This window comes from Dermacentor albipictus, chromosome 3 (genome assembly GCF_038994185.2).
Source record: "Dermacentor albipictus isolate Rhodes 1998 colony chromosome 3, USDA_Dalb.pri_finalv2, whole genome shotgun sequence".
In the NCBI taxonomy this organism is placed as follows: Eukaryota; Metazoa; Arthropoda; class Arachnida; order Ixodida; family Ixodidae; genus Dermacentor; species Dermacentor albipictus.
This window is the reverse complement of record NC_091823.1, coordinates 188,847,679-188,864,520: the sequence shown is the minus strand read 5'-3', so window position 1 is coordinate 188,864,520 and position 16,842 is coordinate 188,847,679. Positions and strand designations below refer to the sequence as shown.

The window sequence follows — 16,842 nt, the reverse complement described above, 5'->3', positions numbered from 1 at the left end:
TTAGCGGTAAGAGGGAAAATAGAAGAATTCCAGATCAAGCTACAGAAGAGGTACTTGGCCTTAACTGAGGAAGAGGAACTTAGTGTTGAAGCAATGAACGATAATCTTGTGGGCATCATTAAGGAGTGTGCAACAGAAGTCGGTGGTAACTCCGTTAGACAGGATACCAGTAAGCTATCGCAGGAGACGAAAGATCTGGTCAAAAAACGCCAATGTATGAAAGCCTCTAACCCTACAGCTAGAATAGAACTGGCAGAACTTTCGAAGTTAATCAACAAGCGTAAGACAGCTGACATAAGGAAGTGTAATATGGATAGACTTGAACAGGCTCTCAGGAACGGAGGAAGCCTAAAAACAGTGAAGAAGAAACTAGGAATTGGCAAGAATCAGATGTATGCGTTAAGAGACAAAGCCGGCAATATCATTACTACTATGGATTAGATAGTTCAAGTGGCTGAGGAATTCTATAGAGATTTATACAGTACCAGTGGCATCCACGACGATAATGGAAGAGAAAATAGTCTAGAGGAATTCGAAATCTCAAATGTAACGCCGGAAGAAGTAAAGAAAGCCTCAAGAGCTATGCAACGGGGGAAGGCAGCTGGGGAGGATCAGGTAACAGCAGATTTGTTGAAGAATGGTGGGCAGATTGTTCTAGAGAAACTGGCCACCCTGTATACGCAATGCCTCCTGACCTCGAGGGTACCAGAATCTTGGAAGAACGCTAACATAATCCTAATCCATAAGAAAGGGGATGCCAAAGACTTGAAAAATTATAGACCGATCAGTTTATTGTCAGTTGCCAACAAACTAGTTACTAAGGTAATCACAAATAGAATCACGAACACCTTAGACTTCTGTCAAGCAAAGGAGCAGGCAGGATTCCATAAAGGCTACTTAACAACAGATCATATTCACACTATCAATCAGGTGATAGAAATATTTGCCGAATATAACCAACCCATATATATAGCTTTCATTGATTACGAGAGTACGTTTGATTCTGTCGAAACCTTAGCAGTTATGGAGGCATCACGGAATCAGGGTGTAGACGAGCCGTATGTAAAAATACTGAAAGATATCTATGGCGGCTCCACAGCTACCGTAGTCCTCCATAAAAAAGCAACAAAATCCCAATAAAGAAAGGCGTCAGGCACGGAAATACGATCTCTCCAATGCTATTCACAGCGTGTTTACAGGAGGTATTCAGAGACCTGGATTGGGAAGTATTGGCGAGAAAAGTTAACGGGGAATACCTTAGTAACTTGCCATTCGCTGATGACATTGCCTTGCTTAGTAACTGAGGGGCCCAATTGCAATGCATGCTCACTGACCTGGAGAGGCAAAGCAGAAAAGTGGGTCCAAAAATTATTCTGCTGAAAACTAAAGTAATGTTTAACAGCCTGGGAAGAGAACAGCAATATACACTAGGTAGCGAGGCACTGGAAGTGGTAAGGGCATACATCTACTTAGGGCAGGTAGTGACGGCGGATCGGGATCATAAGACGGAAATAATCAAAAGATTAAGAATGGGCTGGGGTGCGCTTTGCAAGCATTCTCAGATCATGAACAGCAGGTTGCCATTATCCCTAAAGAGAAAAGTGGGCAGAAACCTGGAGGCTTACGAAAAGGGTTCTACTTAAATTGAGGACGACGCAGCGAGCTACGGAAAGAAGAATGATGGGTGTAACGTTAAGGGATAAGAAAAAAGCAGATTGGGTGAGGGAACAAACGCGAGGTAATGACATCTTGGTTTAAATTAAGAAAAAGAAATGGGTATGGGCAGGACATTTAATGAGGTGGGAAGATAACTGATGGTCATCAAGGGTTACGGACTGGATTCCAAGGGAAGGGAAGCGTAGCAGGGGGCGGGAGAAAGTTAGGTGGGCGGATGAGATTGAGAAGTTTGGAGGGACGACATGGCCACAATTAGTACATGACCGGCGTTGTTGGAGGAGTATGGGAGAGGCCTTTGCCCTGCAGTGGACGTAACCATGCTGCTGCTGCTACTGCTGCTGCTGATGATGATGATGAGGCACCAAGGCATCCAGTAGGTAAACTCTCCCATGTAAAAAGGACCAAATAAAGAAACGGTAAAAATGAAGGCGTCGAACTCAAGAGGTGAAATATAATTCGCCGAACTGTCAGAACTGATTAACAAGGAGAATATAAGTGATATTCGAAAGTATAACGTGAGAAAGAATGAGGAAGCAGTAAAAAATGAACCCAGCTTGTGATCAGTCAGAAGCAAACTTGGCATAGGACAAACCAAGATGTATGGGCTGAAGGATAAGCAGGGTAATAACATCAGCAATATCGAAGATACAGTAAAGCAGCGGAAGAATTCTATACTGACGTGTTGAGCACCCAGAGCAGCCACGGTATCTCCGTTCGAAGTAGCAGTGAACAGGTTATAGAGGCTCCCTTTATAACGAGCAATGAAGTTAGGAGAGCATTGCAAGACATGAAACGGGGAAAAGCGGCAGGAGAAGATGGAATAACGGTCCATTTAATCAAAGATGGAGGAGACATTATGCTTGACAAACTTTCGGCCCTTTATACGATCTGTCTATCGACTTTAAGAGTCCCAAAGAACTGGAAGAAGGCCAACATAAATACTAATCCACAAAAAGGGAGATGTAGCATAATGGGACGCACCCTCGGGCATAATCTTCGTTGGCACGCCAGGCTCGGTGGCCTGGCAGCCCTCCCTTGTTCACGAACCCGGGGAATCCTGACACTGGCAACGAGTATGAGATCGAGTACCCACGGATCGTCCCATGCCACCGCGAGCGGCGCAACACGGCCCCCGTTAATACCGCCATGCCACCGTACGGTAGACTCGAGCCGTTCGAGGGAGATGGGTCCGCCTTGCCAATTTACGAGGAACAAGTCCACGTGTCCTTCCGGACTAACGACACACCCGAGGACAAATTGCGGGACATTTTCCTGGCCAGCTGCGGGACCCGCGTCTTCAGTCTCCTGCTCGACCTTCTCAAGCCAGCCGATCCGCATGTTAAGACGCTGGGTGGGCTCCACTCCATACTGTGCTCTCATTTCAATCCAGCACCGTTCCCACTAATGGAGCGTTTCCGCTTCGACAACCTGAGCCGCCGAGCAGGAGAGACCCTCGGGCAGTTTGTTGTTGTACTGCGCGGGTTAGTGAGTGCCTGCGTTTTCGGGGACCCCCTGGACTCGTTGCTCCGGGACAGTTTTGTCTGCGGCATCAACAACCCCGCCACGCAGACGCGACTCCTGGAGCTTCCCGACCCCTCGCTGGACGACGCCGTGAAGGCAGCGCTGGCAATGGAAGCTGCCGCCAAGGACGCCGGCGAGATTTCCCGTGCGACTGGTTCACCGTCGGCGGAAGCGTCGGTTAACAAGTTGGCGACAAAAGGCAGTACCTGCGGTCGTTGTGGTGGTGCCCACTCCTCCTCACAGGGCCACTTCTCTCAAACACAATGTTTTACGTGCGGGAAAACCGGGCACCTTGCACGTGTATGCCGAAGTGGGAGGACGAACAGCACAGCAACAGTAGCAGCCTGGTTCAAGGGGGCGTGCGGCAGCAGGCTCAAGCTCTTCCTCGGCCAGGCTCCACGTCGTGGCTGAGGGCCCACTGATTTTTGACATGTGGTACACAGACCTTGTACCATTGTCTGTGCCGCCGTACATGCTGTCCGCCGAAATCTGCGGGCACCCCATTTCCATGGAGCTGGACACAGGGGTCAGCGTGTCTGTCATGGCCGGGCAACGGTTCAAGCGTACCTTCCCCTGCGTGTCCGTCGGGGCTTCGGGCGTGATGCTGCACAGCTACTCCGGGCAGCTCTCCCTGGTTCAGGGTCAGGCACAGGTCAGCGTTGGCTTTGTCGACAGGGAGGAAACCCTTCCCCTCTACTTAACCAAGGGGTCGTCGCCGACGCTGCTGGGCCGAAACTGGATTTATGCACGGGCGTTCGTGTGCCAAAGTACCAGGAAGCCAGCCTACATGTGGTGAAATACGTCCCCAGGCTCCTGACCGAGTTCAAGTACCTGTTCCAGCCAGGGATGGGCACATTCGCCGGCACGATGGTTGGCACCTATGTACCTCAGGGTGCCTGGCCACGTTTTTTAAGCCTCGCCCACTGCCGTTCGTCCTGAAGGATAGGGTCACCCAGGAGCTGCAACGGTTATAGCGAGAGGGCATCCTGGTGCCCGTCAAAATGCCAGAATGGGCCGCTCCTATCGTACCACTCCTCAAGCGAGGCGGCAGTGTCAGGATGTGCGGAGATTTCAAGGTTAGCATCAACCGCGTCTCTACCGTCGAGAAGTACCTGTTGCCCCGGATGGAAGATCTCTGGTCAGCGTTGTCTGGTGGACAGAAGTTTTCCAAGCTTGACCTCTGCGGTAACCCATGAACATGACAAGCAAGCTATTTCCTTCAGTGCGCACGTGCGTACTTTTTCTGTCACACCTTCCCTCTCCCTTTTCTTTATATTTCCGAGCGTGAATAAACCCCGCGTTCTTCGGCTGGTACTTAATGAAAAGAGCGCTGCGAAGACGCGGACTAAAAAAACAACATGTACGGCTGTGTGCGTCGTCGTAGCGCTCTTTTCATTGTGTACGCAAAACCAACTCGTCCACATCAAGCTTCTGCTGCTTCGGCTGGTACGACTTTCTCATTCACTACGGGAGGGGTGTTGCCTCCACCCTTCAACCATCCTAACTGTGGCCACGAGAACCCCCGCGGATACGCAACAGCGGCCGGGCACAAGCCACGACACGAAGACGCCCATCAGCCCAGCCACGGCCATGGCTCTGAAACTTCCGGATTTTATAGAGGACACAGATAAGTGGCACGCATATCTCGTAAAAGTGGACGTTTACTTTGAAGCAAACGAGGTTACAGACGACGCCAAGAAGAGAGCCTTGTTGGTTGCGGCGTTAGGATCTAGGACCGTGGAGATCCTTTGTGGTAGAGTAGCGCCAAGAAAAGCGATGTCGCTAAGCTATGAAATCGTTTCAACCTTGAATGAGCACTATGATGCGTCTCCTAACGAGATGTCGGAAAGTTTGAAGTTCTTTCATCGAAGCCAACAAGAAGGAGAGTCTATGCAGGTGTTTATCGCAGACATTCGTAGAATAGCAGAATAGCCCATAACTGCAATTTCTCTTCGATGTTGCAGCGAATGCTGAGGGATCGCATCGCTTGCGGAGTGCGGTCGAAAAACTTGCAGAAACAGCTACTAGCGAAGAAGGATTTGACTCTTGCGGAAGCCGAAGCACTTGCTTTAGCAGGACAAAGCGCAGAGCTAGGTTCGCAGCAGATGAACAGTCAAGGTGACGCCGTCGATGGGCTCAACTTTCAGCGGAAAGGGGAACCCGCAATATCAAGAAATGAACCGAGTATGTCAGTGCAACAATGTAGCTGCTGTGGCAGACAGGGGCATCAAGCCATTGCGTGCTTGCTGCGAAGGCACCGGTGTTTTAAATACGGGCGACAAGGTCACATGGCGCGAGTATGCTCACGAACAGTATGCTCTATCGAACCTTGGCGATAACCGAATGTTCAGCTGAAATTCAAGAGAGCGGCAGCAATGCGTTGAAAATATGGTCATTAAAAATCATGAATGTCTGGTTCCGCCCATACAAAAACTTGTCACGTGGAATGGAATTCCACTGAAGATGATAATCGGCACCGGTCTTTGGCGTCCCCTTTCCTATGGATTAGGATTATGTTAGTGTTCTTCCAAGATTCCGGCACGCTCGAAGTCATGAGACATTGCGTATACAGGGTGGCCAGTTTTTCTAGAACAATTTGCCACTATCTTTCAACAAATCTGCTTTTACCTGATCCTCCTCAGCTGCCTTCCCCGTTTGCATAGCTCCCAAGGTTTTCTTTGCTTCTTCGGGCGTTACTTGTGGTATTCCATATTCCTCTAGACCATTCTCTCTTCCATTATCGGCGTGGGTGCCACTGGTACTGTATAAATCTCTGCAAAACTCCTTAGCCGCTTGAACTATCTCATGCATATTAGTAATGATATTGCCGGCTTTGTCTCTTAACGCATACATCTGATTATTGCCTATTCCTAGTTTGTTCTTCGCTGCTTTTAGGCTTCCTTCGTTCATGAGACCATGTTCAATTCTATCCATATTATACTTCCTTATGTCAGCTGTCTTACGCTTGTTGATTAATTTAGAAAGTTCTGCCAGTTCATTTCAAGCTGTAAGATTAGAGGTTTTCATGCATTGGCGTTTCTTGATCAGATCTTCCGTCTCCGGTGATAGCTTACTGGCATCCTGTCTAACGGAGTAACCACCTACTTCTATTGCACACTTCTGAATGATGCCCATAAGAATGTCGTTCTTATCTTTAACACTGAGGTCCTCTTCCTGAGTTAAGGCCGAATATCTGTTCTGGAGCTTGATCTGGAATTCCTCTATTTTTCATCTTGCCGCTAACTCATTGATCGGCTTCTTATGTACCAGTTTCTTCCGTTCCCTCCTCAAGTCTAGGCTAATTTGAGTTCTTACCATCCTATGCTCACTGCAGCGCACCTTGCCGAGCACATTCACATCTTGTATGATGCCACGGTCAGCGCAGAGTATAAGGTCTATTTCATTTCTAGTCTCGCCATTCGGGCTCTTCCACGTCCGCTTTCGGCTATCCCGCTTGCGGAAGAAGGTACTCATCATCCACACATTATTCTGTTCTGCAAACTCAACTTATAACTCTCCCCTGCTATTCCTAGTGCATATGCCATATTCCCCCACTGACTTGTATCCCGCCTGCGTTTTGGCTACCCTGGCATTGAAGTCGCCCATCAGTATAGTGTATTTTGTTTTGATTTTAGCCATCGCCGATTCCACGTCTTCATAGAAGCTTTCCACTTCCTGGTCATCATGACTGGATGTAAGGGCGTAGACCTGTACGACCTTCAATTTGTACCTGTTATTATGTCTCACAGCAAGACCTGCCACCCGCTCGTTACTGCTATAGAATTGCTTTATGTTACCAGCTATAGTCTTAGTTATATATAGTCTCAGTTATAGTCTCAGTTATAGCTATAGTCAGTATAGTATCAGGAATCCGACTCCTAGTTCTCGTCTCTCCGCTGAGCCCCGGTAGCACAGGACGTGCGCGCTTTTTAGCACTGTATATGCTTATTTCGTCCTCCTAACTTCACTGAGCCCTATTATATCCCATTTACTGTGTTCTAATAGCACTGCTAGACTCGCCTCACTAGACAACGTTCTAGCGTTGTGGCCAAGTACTGCACCAGGGTGGCCAATCCTGCTCTGGTGAGGGAGTGCGTTACCGGTTCTGCTCACCGGGATCAGGGCATACTGCAGGCTTGTTTATGCAATTTTATCAAAACGTGGATTTTTTTTAGTCCGGTGGAAAATTGCGCGGCACCGGGATTCGAACCGCCGTCCTCTTGCACGCGAGGTGGATGTTCTGCCTCTAAGCCACCGCTGCATCTTCCTCGATAACTTAGCAGATACCAAATACAGCAACGACAGTCTAGGAAGAACGTGGCTAATGTCCGAGTAAAAAGTGGGAATAGAGTGAGCTTCAAAGAGTAATAACGACAAAAATGAGGAAAAAGAAGGAACATCCTCGATGGAAAGAAAAAAAATTACCGACGATTACGTTACTTCCTAATGCGAAATTTGAGCGCAGCAAATAAGCTGTTTCACCTTTTCGATAGATTGAGGCAAAGAAATCGAGCAACACATGTATGCGCTATCACAGAATTTTTTTTTTATTTTTCACACGTATTCCTTTAACAAAGACTCCATTAACAGTTCTTGACAGTCATGAAGGAAGCTTTGTGGTCGGAGAAATAGACTGATATATGTTCGACTTGGTACACCAATGCTTGATTCTCAAAGACGAGATCTATACAAGTGCCTCGCGAGGTTGTCACAGCCGTGGGACGCGTTACGAGCGAGAGGAACGGGATGTTCTCCCGCATAAGTGTTAGGAAATTGCTGTTTGTCTTTATGTCAACATTAAAGTCCCCCACTACTAACATCGGTGTGGATCGATGGACGGTTAATGCGAGTTGCAGGAAGTGCACGACGTCTTTCGTGAGTGCGGTAGCGGACTCACGAAAGCGGTATCAGTCGGTCGCTGCTAGCGCTGGGGGGATGAAAGGGGGGCGGAGCTGGTTATGAGGCCGACGACAACGCGAAACCCAGGAACGGACGCCAAAGAGCCATTTGTGTAGCCAGCCCTCCTCCACAGTCTCTCCTCCTCCCTTCCATCATCCTCCCTCGCCCGGAGAGCCGACAGCGCGCATGCGCGGCGGCGGAGCAGCGGCGCATGCGCGGCGGCGGAGCGCGGCGGCGGAGGCGAGCTGGTTACGAGGCCGACGACAACGCCGACAACGCCGACGCCGACGACGACGACGACGCCGACGACGACGCGAAACCCAGGAACGGACGCCAAAGAGCTGCGCTCTAAAAAACCGAAATACTGGTGGAACACGGAGATACGAGGAGCGATCGCCAAACGGAAGAAATCATCCCTAGAGCATAGGTAGATAAAAAAAAAGCGCAGATGCCACAGTATAAAGTAGCCAGAAAATGGGGGATATCCCGGAAAAAAAAACTGTGGTTCATATAGTGGTGCAGGCCGAGATAAAATAAGAAAGGGAACGTTGGTTGTCAGAAAGACGTGAGAAAAAGACGGCTCTGCCTAGAGTACTTTGGGACGCGTAAACTTTTTAGTCAGGAAGTCTTGAACAATAATACAACATATCCTAGACGAAGATGGAAATAAACTGGAAGGAGAGGTGACATTTAATTACATCCGGAAAATAACAGCCGTATCTTTCCAAGGCAATGACGACGTTGTACATAAGGAAAAAAAGAACATGAAAGGGAGCCAGAAGGAAAAGGAGCTGGTGCTCAGAAGTTTGCTGACAAAATAGGTCGTTCCGCTTGGATTCCAGAAGCTCAAGCCTGCTGAATGCTATACCCATGGATGTTATAGGGTCCAGCAGGCGCACACTTTTGCGTGGCGACGCCGGCTAATGTGACTCAATTCCGCCTGAACACGCTGCATTCGTGCAATGGCAGACAAGGGACCCGGCTTCATTTGGAAGCGTTGGCTCGGAGGGGTGCCGGTCAAAAGCACTCCGTCAAAAGGCACTCCGTCGACGTAGTGATCACTCGGCAGGGCAGGCAGGTCTAGGGCGGCTAGCGTCCACCACGGGAGGCCTCACACTAGCCCGACATTGCGCCATTTTTGTGAGCGACAACAGCAGCAGCGCGGCTGCGGTGTGCAGTGGCAGTTGCTCTGGGCGACGCTCACAGAGTGCCTGCCGGTACGTGCATGCTTGTGGCCCGAAGGGACCGGCGGAGAGACATCATGCGAAACTGCGAAAAGGTTGCTTGCCAGGCCCACTAAGGCCGGATAGCGGATCGCAGCCGCCGGTGGAGTGGAATGCCTCCAGCCCCGACGAAGCAGCTCCGCAGTTAGAGGGCTCGCGCCGCTCGGGCCGTAGGACTCCACTGCGGTTAGGCATCTGACAGCGCATATAGCGCTGCCACGAAGAGCATGCCTAGAGCTTGCAGAATTGTGCGCCGCCTCAAGCGACAGAACCTGCTGCTCAGCAGAGGAAGGGGCAATAGCCCTGGCCATAGCCCACGCCTCGACCCTTTCCGCACAAGACACCCCGATCACCATAGTGAAAGACTCGCAGGCTGCCTGCCGGGCCTTCGCGGAAGGACTCGTGACTGCACACACACATCGAATTCTCTCCTCTGTCCCCCTGCCACGTTACACAGGGTGCGTATCGTCGGGACTCCTGGACACGCCTCTCTCCATGGTAATGAACGCGTTAATGTGGTAGCCCGAGGTCTGACTGGCCGGGCACCATCGGAAGAGCTGTCCAACCCAAACGACGCACCACCAGAGCCCCTACAGTAGACCGAGACGCTCGAGTACTACCGACAAAATCGCGATAGCTATGCCCCTCCTCATCCTTCGCTTAATATGGCAGATGTCACTGTCTGGCGGCAACTGTAGACCAATTCCTTTTCTTGTCTCCACATGCTACATATCTTTCATCCCACCCTGTACCCTTCCTATTGTCCCCACTGTGGGGCCAAACCCACGGCGTATCACTCCATATGGGAATCCCCTAACCCTTCAGGTGTTCCTCCCATACCTAACCCTACCCTTTCCTCTTGGGAGTCTGCGCTGCTCAGCACAAGCCAGCAGGAACAGCAACGGCTGATCCAGCAGGCTCGCGAGGTCGCGCATTGCAATGGAGCCCTGGACGGAGGGCCCCACTCATCGAGGAAATTTTCTACGTGCTTTGCGAAAGAAATGTTTATTCTCCCTCTCTCTTCCGCAACGGAGGACTGAGGCTTCGACGCGGGCAGCAAAGGGGACTGCTCCGACGCCATGCCGAAACCTACCTGGGTGCCACATACGTGTGAGTGTTGATGCTAACGCACCCGGAAACATCTAGGTAAGGTCTAAAGGGCAAGATATAGTCCGGCGTAACGCGCGCGCGCGGCCACGCGCGTCGCGGTTAAGCGACGTCGGTGAAAAGCGCGCACTCTACAGTCCGGCGTCACGGCGTAGCCGGCGTGGCCAGGCGCGCTTGGCGAGCATAACGCCGCCGGCGCGGAGATAGAGCGTGTTCTATTTCACGCGGCTGACGCTAGACCAGAATGCACTGCGCGCTGTAGCGGCAGCGAGCAGAAGGCAGAATGGCGGCCTGCGGTGCGCGTACTGACAGTGCGGCTGTGGTTTTTTCAACATCCGTGTGTGATGACAGCGCTAGTGAGGACGCCTGTTTGAAGCGATTAGCAACCATCCATGTGTACACGATGTGAAACGCATGGACTACCGCGACACAGAGCGCAAGAACAACGCGTGGGAAGCTATACGAAAGCAGTGTGGTCTCGCCACAGGTAAGCTGCATTTCGCAGCTCCTGTACTAGCTGGTGGTAGTCGCCGAGTTGAGGGCGCTTGTCGAATAGCTTTCGCATGTACATACATGGTCCGCTTCCGTTTTTGACGTAGCCGAAGTACTAGCAATATGAGTGCGATGTTCTGGCTGTCAGGCACGGCGGCCGCATTTCGATGGGGGCGAAATGCGAAAAACACCCGTGTGCTTAGATTTAGGTACACGTTAAAGAACCCCAGGCGGTCGAAATTTTCGGAGTCCACCTCTACGGTGTGCCTCATAATCAGAAAGTGGTTTTCGCACGTAAAACCCTGTTCTTTTTTTCAAAAGTTTTCGTTTTAGGCGCACAAACAGCGCGCGGAAGGAGAAGCGCGCGCGCTACCCGAACGGCGAGGGTATATGCAAGACGCGCATGCGCCATGTAAACAGCTGTTCGCCGCGGCGGTGAAGTTGCGCTCCCGGACGCACAGATGGCGCCAGCCTCGAGCTGCGCGCGCACGCCGAACTCTAGAGGAGCAAATTTCTTGCACCCCTGGCGTCGCTAGCGCAGCGTATCCGACTTCGCCTGCCGCGGCCTGGCGCGCCGAGAACGCCGGACTATATCGTGGCCTTAAGGAGATACGTAGCTTGTCCCCACTCCACAGCGCACGCAAAAGGGCACCGCGGCGAGTTTGCTCACTCAGCGGCAAGGCGTAGAGACGACTCCAGCCGTGGTACAAACGAATGGAATTTATTCCCTGTTATGTGCAAAATTCGTTTACGAAACACAGATTGGGCACTACGGTGGCAGTAGCAGGCTACGGGTGAAAGCTCCGGGGAAGCCCGCTCCTCCACACAGGCTCTTCCGAGCTAGATTCGCCACACAAAAGGGGTTCAAAGGGGCGCGGAACAAAGCGCGTCCGAGAGCCTAGAGCACCTGACGGTGACCCTGTCGGGCGAAGGCGCCCGCCTACTGAAAGGGAGAGTTGCCAATAGAGGGCGACAGGGGCCCGATCCTCGGGCGCTGTTCGCACGGACGGCGCACAGCGTAACGTGAGCCGCGCACGCAAGCTGCAGGCTCCGCCTGCTGCTCTTGTTTGCTCTTGTTTAATGCAAGGTGGAAAGTTGATGAAAAATTTGACTTGGGGACTGCTTGCTTGCATGAGGATTGTTTATAATTTATCGCTGAATCATTAAGAATTCTGCGGCGCAAATGTGCAGCCAACTTCATTCGTAGGTTTAAATTAGCTTTAGCATACACAGCTAGTGAAAGTGGCCCCTAATGCTCAGCGACATGCACGAAAGCGACGTGATCCTACATGGTCTTGCCAATTTTTTCTCACTGACGACGTTGCCTAACTAGGCTTCTGTTCAACCTCGTCCCGATAAATCGTCCAAGAAACAGGTAGTGTTTACAGCTCAGTGAATTTTTCCCCACTTAAAAAAAAAATCCGCAGACTGTTACTCTCCTGTAACACGCAAAGTAGAAACCCCCCCTCCACACATGGTAATGCATTAAGTTATTCGATCGGAGGGTTCAGACTTATTGCAAGATATAACCAGCTGTATTGCGAAGTAAACGTATCGCGCTTTCGTTTTGTTTCGTTCTCTCTTTGTCCCCTCTTTTCTGTCTTTATTTGTTCTATCTTCCTTTGTTCTCTCGTTCTTTCTTTCTTTCGTTCCTTGTTTCGTTCTTTTTGTCGTTTGCTGTTTCGTTCTTTCATTCGTTATTTATTTCTTTCGTTTCTTCATTCATATTCAGTAATTGCATCTTTGCAATGGTATGAGCCAATCTTGATGTTGATATTGCTACGGCACAATATGTGCGATCACGAAAGGCCAGCAGTGTGAAGACGACGACGACGGTTAGAAGCTTGCGCGGGCTGTCGCCTCTTGGCCAAGCGCAGCGTATTTTCCTTGTAAATATATTTGTACATAGCTTTTCGTCTGCGCCTGCCTACGTTACATATCTGGTGGAGGTGGACGTTCCCTGTACCTCGTCACGGAGCTTCGCAGTGGACGGTACGTCGAGCCTTCCTTCATGGCTCCCGGTGACGACAACCCGACTCCGCCGGCTCCGACACCTGCTGCCACTTCGCCGACCTACATCACTCTCCCCGCTCCCCGTGATCCTGGCGTATTCTCGGGCCACGATGGGGAAGACGTCGATGACTGGATCAGCCTGTATGAACACGTCAGCCGCAATAACCGGTGGGACCCTACTATTATGCTCGCCAACGTCGTCTTTTACCTCGGTGGCACACCTCGAGTTTGGTATCGCACGCACGAAGATGAGCTCACCAGTTGGGATTCACTTAAGACACAGCTTCGAGACTTGTTCGGCAACCCCTACGGTCAACAACTTGCCGCGCAGAAGGCGCTTTCCGGCCGTGTGCAGACGTCAACAGAGCCCTATGTCACGTACATTCAGGACGTCTTGGCTCTGTGCCGCAAAGTTGACACCCACATGACTGAGTCAGACAAGGTTTCCCACATCCTCAAAGGCATTGCCGAAGACGCCTTCAACTTGCTCGTTTGCAACAACGTAGCCACGGTGGATGCTGTTATAAAAGAGTGCCGCCGCCTGGAACTCGCCAAAAGCCGACGTATTGACCAGCAGTTTGCCCGTCTGCCCAACACCCCAGCGACATCTTCCTGTGCCGACGCTCCTCGTCCAATCAACACTGCCGATGTTACCAGGATCGTCCGGCGTGAGATCGAGGCCGCCTATCCAGCTGCCTTCGACTCCAGTCCCACCAACACATCTGCAGTCACGGTCTCACTGATCCAGGCAGTTGTCCGCCAGGAGTTTGAAAACATGGGTCTTCACTCCATCTGCTTGGCCCATCGCCCTGATACCCGCCCGGCTTCTTCGATTTCGCCCCGTCCCGCATCTTCTTACCCACCACGTTTCCGCAACCCATCTGAATGGCGCACTGCTGACGACAAGCCTATTTGTTTCCACTGTCATCGAATCGGGCACATTTCTCAGTACTGTCGTAGTCGCTGGAGTTCCCCGATCCGGTCTACTTCTACTGCCTACTCTCGCCCCTCAGGTGGCCCTTCTCGTCCCTATGCCGCACGCTCCGATAATGCCGCCACTGCTTCTCCTGCAACGAACCGCCCCTATTCTCGTTCGCCTTCGCCCCAACGACGACAATCTCGCTCTCCCCAGCCCCGTCGCTCCTACTCGCCGACTCCCTTCGGACGCCGCTCCCAGCCGGAAAAATAGACGATGCAGCGCCTCGAGGTGACGCTGCATTGCTCCCTACGGAGCCAAATCCTCTACTGACTTTGCCCACTCATCTGAACCTTCTTGACGTGCAAGTCGACGGTGTTTCTGTGTCTGCTCTCATAGACACTGGAGCGCATTTGTCCGTAATGAGCGCTGACCTTCGTAACCGGCTCAAGAAAATTATCACGCCCGCCACGACGCCTGTTGTCCGTGTCGCCGATGGCGGAACAGCCCCCGTAATTGGTATGTGTACCGCCCGCGTCTCCTTCGCCGATCGCTCCACAATCGTGCTATTCACAGTCATCGCCCACTGTCCCCACGACATCTTCCTCGGCTTAGACTTCCTCTCCGCACATTCTGCTCTCATCGACTGTTCCGCCAGTACTCTCCGCCTTGACCTGCCTGTTCTGGATCCTGCTGAACCCCACCCCAGTCGCCTCAGTTCCGCCGACTTCGTTCGCTTGCCACCTTCGGCACTGACCTACGTTGACCTAGTGTCATCCCCACCAGTCCCCGACGGTCACTACATCGCGGCTCCTATGCAAGACGTCCTCCTTACACACGGGATCACAGTACCCCATACAGTTTTATCTATTACGGCGAATTGCGTCTGCCTGCCAGTGGTCAACTTTGGCTTGACGACACAAGTGCTGTTCCTGTTCCTGTTCCTGTTCCAAAGTCCCTGTTCCGAAGTGTGTCAAGGATGTGCGCAGCTTCATCGGCCTTTGTTCGTACTTCCGCCGTTTCGTGAGGAATTTCGCCGCCATAGCACGACCACTAACCGACCTTTTGAAAAAAGACGCTCCTTTCCAGTGGGGCGATAACGAGGCCTCTGCATTCTCTCATCTAATCGACATTCTCACAACGCCTCCCGTTCTGGCCCATTTCGATCCTTCTGCGCCTACCGAAGTCCGTACTGATGCCAGCGGTCACGGAATTGGAGCAGTACTGGCACAACGCCAGCGTGGCCACGACCGTGTTATCGCTTACGCCAGCAGGCTCCTCTCACCCGCGGAGCGCAACTATTCCATCACTGAGCGTGAGTGTCTGGCCCTAGTTGGGCGGTTGCGTAACAATATTTTTCCTTTTTTCCTTCGTTTTTCTTTTCGTTTCTTCATTCATATGCAGCCATTCCAGCTTTGCTTGCTTACGGGGTTATTTGCCATTCCAGATCTTTTTTTTTTTGGGGGGGGGGGGGTATGAGCCATTTCTGATGATGATATAGTTTGTACTACTCGTCTACTTTTTTGTATCACTGGACAAGACGCCGCATTTTCGGCTATGAGCCATTGCAGTATGCCACTTAAAGCTTTCGCCTTTTAAAGAAAGCAGCTATATTTTGAAGGCACAGTCATAGTGCCCGGTAAGCTTACGAACAATGGCGCAGTAGCGGCAACCATGTTATTATGACAGCGTAATATTTGCGGCCATGGTTTACAGCTGAAATTTCATTAGTCCTGTATATTCGTTTGGGAAGTGAGCATATATTATTGCTGCATGCACATATGGGTTGAACTGCTAACTTATTATCGTATAGCAAAGGCCGTAATGTTTATGAACATCAAAAGCAACATCAAAGAAAACACGATCGGCGGGAAGAACATAAAACTGTAACCGTAGTTGTAGCCATAGTTGCGCACAGCACGCGTGCGCTGGTGACTGCTGCGTCAAGGCGAGGCGTGCCAGTTTGTTCGTGAATGAACGATGCGTTTTTAAGGAGCCCGTGGTGTTAGTGTCTGCGCACTGTGGATGCATCTGTGGATGCTGTTGCGACTTCAAAACAATGCAATGTAATTTTTTTTATCCTTGTGGCTTTGTCGATCTATTAGTGCGCATCGAGGTACGGTGTATTTAGTGCGTCGATTCTACCACTGGGAGGTAGTCTGCTTATGTATGCTTCTAGTGGAGTACTTTGTCATCGACCCGTTTGTTGCGCGTATTGCAGCAATGGCGTACCTGTTTCCGGCATTGCCGTACAAAATTTCCGCTTATAATTTTTCCTTATCTGCATGCAGTTCTGATGTAATAGGCGGAACATCTTTTGCAGTTTTTGTGTGCTTTCTGTTTGTTGTTCATGTCAGGAGCCGTCACTTTTCAGTGGCGAAACATTTTGAGGTACGATGTGGCTCTTTGTCCTAAATTAGTTTGGCAGAGGTGCAGCCACATTATTCCAATTTGGAAGCAAATACTTCCAGCTCACTATTTTCTCAGCACAAATTTAGTGGTAGGGCTAGCACTCCTGCTTTCAAATGATTCTATAGGTGTTAATTTCTATGCGCAGTGATTTCACCACTTGCTAAAAAGGACATCCTCGGGTCCAAGGCCTCTGACAATCAAGATTGCTGACGATCTCGAAAGGGAATGTGCAATAATACATTCTCAGCTAATAAATTCTTCTAGCAATGTTTTGCAGTTGTATTGTTTTTTGTTTTTATGTACCTGATGCGTCCAGTATACCATAATCTACACAGCAAAAACATATTTGCACCCTTAAGGGTGTTTTCTTGTCGCACAGGTCACAGCCCCACCTTTAGGGCCTTACAAAAATGTATAGACGACGACAAAAAGGAGGTCTAACTAGACGTGTGCTGACAAAATACGTAGTTGAAAACTGTGTAATTGCTCTGAATGCGTTGCGCGCAGAGAAATATCCGACAAAAGAGTGCCATATCTACCCATCTGAAATTCTCCTGCTGGATATTTCCCTGCGCCCAATGC

General features: G+C 50.7%; 1 protein-coding gene across 1 annotated transcript in view; it reads left to right on the top strand.

Annotated features, from left to right (window-relative positions):
* LOC139057058 (uncharacterized) overlaps positions 1-16,536 on the top strand; it is a 322,046-nt gene extending 305,510 nt beyond the window's left edge. The window contains exon 7 of the mRNA XM_070534850.1: positions 16,406-16,536. The gene's annotated coding sequence lies outside the window, so the exon portion shown is untranslated. The remainder of the gene's footprint in view (positions 1-16,405) is intronic.
* Positions 16,537-16,842: the final 306 nt, after the last annotated feature.